The sequence below is a fragment of the Gouania willdenowi genome, unplaced genomic scaffold (genome assembly GCF_900634775.1).
Source record: "Gouania willdenowi unplaced genomic scaffold, fGouWil2.1 scaffold_387_arrow_ctg1, whole genome shotgun sequence".
Taxonomy (NCBI): Eukaryota; Metazoa; Chordata; class Actinopteri; order Blenniiformes; family Gobiesocidae; genus Gouania; species Gouania willdenowi.
In genome coordinates, this window is record NW_021145147.1 from 29,528 (window position 1) to 37,698 (window position 8,171).

At 41.4% G+C, this 8,171-nt stretch overlaps 1 pseudogene; it reads right to left on the reverse strand.

The window, feature by feature from the left end:
* Positions 1-2,322: 2,322 nt before the first annotated feature.
* Positions 2,323-2,440, reverse strand: LOC114460064 (uncharacterized; annotated as a pseudogene).
* Between the last annotated feature and the right edge of the window lie 5,731 nt (positions 2,441-8,171).

The following is an 8,171-nucleotide window of genomic DNA, read 5'->3' on the forward strand; positions in this document are numbered from 1 at the left end:
AAGTCGAGCACATCCAGCCTCTTAATTATGGTTTGTAGGAGTTCCGTGTGGGATTCTACCTCGAGGTCTGACGTATCGGTAGCCGAATCGTTTTTTCGGCGCTTGGCCGACTTACCTGATGTACTGGCTTTTGGTCCGGACTCCATCACGTACTCAGCGTAATATCTATCGATGAAGTCCTCGAGGTCCTCCACTCTGGCTGGTGGGGGGGCGCGTGGTCGGCTCTCGTCGGTGGCGTTGATTTAACGGTAAAAATCGTTAATATGTGCACGTAAGCAGGATCGGTAAACTAGTCTCGGCGGCGAGCCGCCATGTTGAATTTTCACAGATTGTCACGTGACTCTCAGAACATCTCGCGTGACTTACCTCGCGTGACTTACCTCCGCCCACACATCTGAATCCAGACGTCTTCACTCACACTTTCTCACCAATTGAATATATTCAATTTAAACACAAATCATGTTTGTATTCTGTTCTGTTCTACTTATAACTTTTTTCTTATATTAAAACATAGTCTAGCAGTAAATCCAAATAAATGTAATAAAGTTAAATAAAAGTTTTTGGCCCACTCTAACAATGGTAAACAAAATAGGAATATAACTTGAAATAAAATTAAAGGAAAAATAACATTTAAATAAATTAACAAGCTTACTTTAATAACCTGATATTATAATTTCCAAATAACGTTAATATAACATATTAAAACATAGTCTGAATTAAATATTTTGTCTTATTCATAATTTTATTAAGTTACACTGTTAAACAGTGTGAAGAAAGGGAACGTTAGAATAGAATGGATTATTATTCATGGTTTCTTTTTGTGTGTAATACTATAATTAAATATATTTATACTCAATAAATCTATTCATAAAATATATTCAGATCAACTTGTTAGCTGTCATTTTCAGAACAAGGACAAACAGTTTCAGAACATCTGATTTCAACTTAATCTAAATCTAAAAAAAACACAACCATGTATGTAAACGAAGAGACAAATCAGATATAAACAAGACAATCAGATTAACACTAAAATGTCAGTTTGACACAAAATGCACAAAGTGTAAATAATTTACAAATAAGAATAATTATATTTTAAAATTAAATTAAAACATGTTAAACAACTCATGTTGTATATTTCTAAATAAATCAAATAAACAAAACAGACCCTTAAATGATCAATAATAATGAATAAATCATTAAATCTTAAACATAATTTGTATTGCTTTAAATCACCAGTAAATGACATCTTTAACTAATTACAAGGAGCTGATCATTTGATTTCTAAATAGATAAAAACACTGATAAATCTATGTTTGGGGTCCAGGGAGTGAGCAGACCCTGAGGACCACAGCTGTGTTTTAGATGAGTGTCTGTTCTTCTATTGACCAGTTATGACTTGTTGATTCATTTTCTGTTCATCTCTAATAAATTTATTGATTGATTCAGCAAAGCCTCTGACTATGTCTCTCTGTATGAAATCTCTGGTACTGAACACGAGAGTTAGCTCGAAAACTCTAACAATTGTTAAAAAAATGATATTTATTACGTAAGTCTACAGTTTGAAATAGATTTAAAACATACATATTTCTGTTTTAATAATTGTATAAGTGGGTCAAGTTAAACATTTTATTATTTTATTTTATATTATGCATTATTGGAATGTCAGCGCTAAATAAATATTTTCATATTTTAAAGGCAGGGTAGGTGATTTTAGAAAGCTAGCATGATTTTGAATGTAGCTTACCCCCCTCCCCTCTGTGCTCCGTCTCACTCACATGCATTAGCACCGCTGCTGCAGAAGTGGATCTAAGCTCATTGTTTGTATTGTGTAGAAACTACGCCGTCTCATTCAGCAATAAGTAAACACTAAACTTTATCATTATATACTGTATGTTAAAAAACATAACTGAAAACTCTGTTTTAAGTCCGTCACCAATGACGCACTTTGAGTGTGGGCTCGTACACACAGGGGTGGAGAACGAGCAGGGAGACAGAGAGACGTGATTGGTTAATAAAAAAATAAACCATCTATTTTAATAATAATAATGCATCGATTTTATATAGCGCTTTATCAAACACTCAAAGTCACTTTACAGAATTAAGGCATTACTCTTTCACTCCACACTTAGTGGTGGTAAGCAACTATTGTAGCCACAGCTGCCCTGGGGCAGACTGACGGAAGCGAGGCTGCCATAGTGCGCCATCGGCCCCTCCTCCGACCACCACCAACACTCACTCACACACTGCATTCATACTAGACAATGTAGGTGAAGTGCCTTGCCCAAGGACACAATGACAGATACCACTGGGGTGACTGCCACCCCACTGTGGCACCTGGAATTCTCTGTGGTCTCCCATCCAACTACTAACCAGGCCCAGACGTGCTTAGCTTCCGAGATCAAACGGGATCGGGCAATGACAGGCCGGTGTGGCCACATTTTCATTGGTCAAAGTTTTTACAGGTTTACAGCTGCTACACATGATGGATTTTCTTTGTTCCATTTTCAGAGAACATAAGATCTTAATTTCTGTCAGAACATTAGGAAAATTTCAACCAAAAACTTAAAAAGAGTATCTGGAAAAAATCCCCTACCCTACCTTTAATCGATTGATTATTTGAAACATTGGTTTTTATTTATACAATTGCAATGTTTTAATTTTAGTGGTTTGTAACATTCAGACTAAAAATGCAATCATTTATTTGGGTTTTCGACCAGTAATTTACATTTCGGTTCATCCCTAATTTTTTGACTTGATAACTTGTGACAGAGAAAAAATTAAAATATAATTTCATAAGATATATTTATATTTTTGTATGAACACAATCCTCACTGATTGGTTCCACCTCCTCTGATCTTCTCTCTCATTCCTTCATCAGCTCCTCATAGTTCTCTATCAGCCTCTCCTCACTCCTCACTACCTTCTTATCTCTGTCCTTCATCCCTCTAACCTGTCCCAGTCCTCCTCCTTTAGTGTCCCACCTCTCACACCTTCATCACATTCCTCTGATACAGCTCTCTGTCACACATGTGATGGGGATTGATGTGAACATGTGATGAGCTGCTGTGATGTGTCTCACCTCAGAGTGTGCAGTGTCTGAGAGAGCAGCTTCACTGCTGAGTCTCCTGGATGGTTGTAGCTCAGGTCCAGCTCTCTCACACTGGAGGAGTTGGAGCTCAAAGCTGCTGCCAGAGAAGCCCCGCCCACCTCTGTGATGACACAACCTGACAGACTGCATTCAGAAAAACATCCACAACTCAGGAAACAAGTGAGGAGATGAGGAACAGGACAATATTGATGGAACATGTGATCCACTGACCTGAGAGAGTCCAGTTTACAGTGAGGACTCTTCAGTCCTTCACACAGCAGCTTCACTCCTGAATCCTGCAGATCATTGTTACTCAGGTCCAGATGTTTCACACTGGAGGACTGAGAGCTGAGGACTGAGGACAGAGCTGCACAGCTTCTCTCTGAGAGACCACAGGAACAGAGTCTGTGGGAGAAAGACATTCATTTATTAATAATAATAATAATAATAATAATAATAATAATAATAATAATAATAATAATCACATTATTGACAGGATTCAAACCTCTGCCGTACACTTCATCTGCTTTATTACCTCCACCAAGGAGGAAAGATTTCAGCTGCCGGAGGGACTCCTGATCAATAAACTGATTCTGATCAGTTTCAGAGATAAAAAAATGCCTATCTCTCATCATCATATAAATTCATATCTGGGTTTGTAATTGATGGATCTGTATAAAATGTGACTCAGTTATATTGGGTTGGTTAATCAATGATCCCACTGAGTTTCATCCAGATCAGATCCAGATTGTTTATTTCATTGATTTATTTTCTTTTTTAAAGTGTGTCCATACTGTAGGAAGATGAGATGAGTTATTATTAATGGGTTATATAACTAAGAATATTAATTATGATTATTAATATTACTTCAAATTTGCGGGGTGCCACTCCTTTTAACAGGAGAAATATGTCTAAGTTTTTAGACTAAACTCATCAATGTGAAACCAGGGAAAAGTGAATTCTACCAGACATCTACACCATAGTCACAGCTTTAATGAGTCAGAGGAATCAAATATTATGTTTAACCTTTTATTCAAAAGTCAACAATTAACACAGTCAAAATATCAATTGAAATGGGATAATTAAATCATGATAAAATGCATTTCTAGGCTAATAAAAGTGAGGATTATACGTAATAAAGTGAAATCACTAATCTAGAAGGATGCTAATCTACTAAATATTGAATAAAAATGCAGGATACATATTCAATAATAAAATCATAAAATCAAAGAATAAAATAAAGAGAGCTCATAACAAAGAGAGGAGGACGGACAAGGGGGAGACGAACAAACATGAATGAGATGTACTGTGTGTGTAGCATGTTGTTAATGCGTGTAAGTTTGTAGTTATGGAAATATGTATGTGATCTATTGTAGATGAAAGTTGCTGATGAGAGTTCATTCTTGTACCTTGAAGATGTCAGGGTTGGACCTGGAGGTGCTGTTTGAGCAATGCAGCAGGACGTGCCACCGTTGGTTCTGTTTCGGTTCCACAGAATTTAGCCCCTTCAGCCGATCCGGGCGGTTAGGCCTTCGCAGCTGGCTTCGATAATGGCTCTTGGCTAACCCCAAGGGTCGCGGGCCGGGCTTCCTTATGGCTGTTACGCACGTCACTGGGTGCGGAATTCGTCCGAACCAAGCAGCTGTTGATTACAAAATCTAACTGTTTCAACTAAAAATAAAAATGAAATGAAAGACTGGAAACATGAGGGAAGACGGGTGAGCATGAACGCCCGCGTCCAAAACCATAGTTTCTAGTCGCGCGTCTTTTTTTAAAGGGCGTTTGGCGACGCCTTTTGGAGGAGGCGTCTGGGTGGATCCTTCTGTGATCATTTCGGTGATTGGTCAATGTCTCTGCTTTCAGCTTGTGGGTGTGTCTTGGGTGTGTGTAAGTGTAAGACAGAGACAGGCGACAAGGGATGATTCTAAACATAAAAGAATGCCTAATAATTAATTCCACATATTTCAAAACATCTTTTCAACATCATATCCTGAAATATCATGAATTACGAAAGGGTTTGATACCAAACATGACTGGAAAATATCCTAGAATCACTTTAGGAATTAATTAATGCATTTTACCTGTAATTACTCATAGACATAAATATCAAAAATCATGTTATGCCTCCTCTTAACTATATGGTTGCCGTAGATACCTCACACTAACATTTGTGATGTTTTCTGGTATTTTTAAGCACTTTTAAATGATAAACACTTTAAAATAGCATTCTGTTGGTTATTGCGTTACATGAAACGAGTGTGATCGAACAGACAATATTTGCAATTTCAATTTCTGTAGAAATCCTTCCAAAAATGTTTTCGTTTGTAACTTTCAAACATAATACAATTTCTTTGTTCTCCTTTCTTCCCGTGGAGATCTCTCAGCTAGGTGCCTGGACAGTGTCCTCCTGTGACGTCTCACCACAGGGGGTCAGAGGGCATTGGGACCGTTCTTTGAACTTATAGCATCCCACAGTATCTGTTTGATAAGGGGGAGAAGAGGGATGTTCTTCTTTTGATCATAAATGTCGCAGGGAGGTAATATAGGGGAAAACTGTCCTTGGATTCTCTGGTCCTTTTGTTTGGCCGGAAGGGGAGTCGTAAAAGAAGGGTTCATACTACGTACTTCAAATAGCTGGTTCAGTCTTAGCGGCTCCGGTATTGAGTTCACAGACCACATAGTGGGGTTAGTCCTGCATCTCAGAGTTACGGGGGCAGTTGTGTTTACACAGTTCGTGATAACACAAAAACAGGCTCCTTGGTTAATCCTTGCTAGCAAAGGGGGAGGCTTTACGCTTGATGTGGTTTGTTTCCTACATAATCCCCCTGTTGATAAGGTTTCAATGCTTTGAAGCTCTTATCAAATAGTTCTTTTGAGGAAACAAAAGAGGGAACGAACCTTCAAGTTGACGACAACTAGAAACAGGTAAAGGTGTGTTGAGGTCCTCACACACCCTGACGAAAGTTCAGGAGTGACAAAAGTCCAACGTCCTTGTTGGAACTTGGAGGTGTTTCCCCCTGTAGGGTAGGGAAATCACTCTCACCTTGACGTTGAGATGAGCAGCATTGCCAGGAAGTCAATACTGGAGGCAACGCTGGGAGGTTGAAGCTAGAGCCCCTGGTGGTTGAGGCTGGAGCCCCGGAGGTTGAAGACTGGAGCCCTGGTGGTTGAAGACTGGAGCCCTGGTGGTTGAAGACTGGAGCCCCTGGAGGTTGAAGGCTGGAGCCCCTGGAGGTTGAAGGCTGGAGCCCGGGAGGTTGAAGGCTGGAGCCCGGGAGGTTGAAGGCTGGAGCACGGGAGGTTGAAGGCTGGAGCCCTTGGTGGCTGGCGTTGGAGCATTGCCTGGTGTTAATGCCCGTGGACCATGGAGGTAGGAGTTGGGCAGCCATGGAGTCGATTCTAAGGTGCCGCTTGGCAGTGGGCACCCGTAGACCAGGAGGCAGACTAGGTGTGTGTACTATATGTTGTTATGGGTCCCTCAACAATGCTCGGTGCGAACATGTAATTTGGGATCAGCAGGATGGGGTAACATAAAAGTGTACACATAAACATAAAAGGCAGTGTGGTATCGGTCAGTTACTCCTGATGCACATCAATAAGACGAAGACAAAGCATGCAGGGTATAAAAGAATCACATCTAAACACACAAAAGAAGTCCCTAAGGGATCTTAAACTAAATGAGAGCAAAAGAAGGGCTTTCTTTTGCTCTGGCTAAATTTGGCCTGTGCCTATATAATGAGACGCGTTGTGGTCTCGGTAGCAGGGTGTTAGATATGCTAATGTTTGGGGCCTGATCAATGGGATGGCTGATTGGAAGTTTACGGATCAACCAGCACGGTTAAGTCCTGACCCTCGGGTGTGTCCTCGGTGGGACCAGGTAGCGTAGTGGATTCTAGTTCCTAGGTCTGAGTTTATGTCGTCCTTGAGGTGGTAGATGTTATTGAACGTGACGACTGGTAGGTTAATTAGGAATGCTATCTTTCGGCTCGTAGGGTTTATTCAGCTCGCGGTTGATGGCTTGTCTGTTGATTTTGGTGTTCTGTATAGCTTAATTTGGTTTCGGTGGACCCATTTGAGCTTTGGTTCGGTTTTTGTGCTCGGAATCTTTATTTGGTACACCACTGGAGACAGTTTATCGGTGCCCAGGTAGGGTCCTGTCCATTTAGGAAGACATTTTATTTATTTATTTATTTTTTCAGTTTGGTTGCATGATGATTGGTTTTGCCGGCGGGCGGAGCAAAGCTATAATGCCAGATGCGGTCTCCCACCTGTAGTTCCTCTTGTGAGGCTTTTTGGTCGTAGTAGGTTTTACGGCCTTTCGCGCTCTCTTTGAGGTGTTTTTGAGCAAACGCGAACGTAGCTCGAAGGTGGTTCTCAAGATCGGTCGTGTATTGGTGGGTGGTGTAAGCGGTAGCGGTGTTAGCTTGGTTTTGACTTTGACTCCTCTGTGTCTGGCGTAGGGCATGTCATGGGCATGTGCCAATATCACCCCCCTTTGGTTCTGTGGGACAACGAACGCAAGCGTTTGGGAGTCCGCAGAAACATGGACCGAGGTGCCCTTGACTATCTGTAATGAGCGACGGGCAGCGAACAGTTGGCTGGGTATGGAGGCAAAGTCAGAGGAGACTTTTAACGTTATTGGGTCATTGTCGGTGAAAGCGGGTTTTACCGGTGCGATGACCTGCGAGGACGTTGGAGCGTCGGTTTCGGTTTTAGTAGCCGGACGCATTTGGGCCGGAGACCGGCTTGGGGTCTCCTTTAGAGCCCGAGAGTGGTTCAGTTGGTAGCACTGAACTCCGTCGAGTGAGTCATGCTGCAGCGGCAGTGGCTGCCTGACTTGTGCCCAGATTTTCCGATTTTGAAAGTCGATCAGGGGCTCAAATCGGTTGAGCAGATCGATACCTATGAGAAGAGGAATCTGGTTGTGGTCTGAGATGTAAAACGGGTGCACCAGGATCAGGTGCCCTATGGTGACTTGTACGAGAGCCTTCTTCGTGATAACGGTGGCGTTGTCGCCATAAGGTTCAATGTCCATGTGGCAGTCTTGGAGTATCAACCTTAGGTTGGTCTCCTTGGCTAGGCT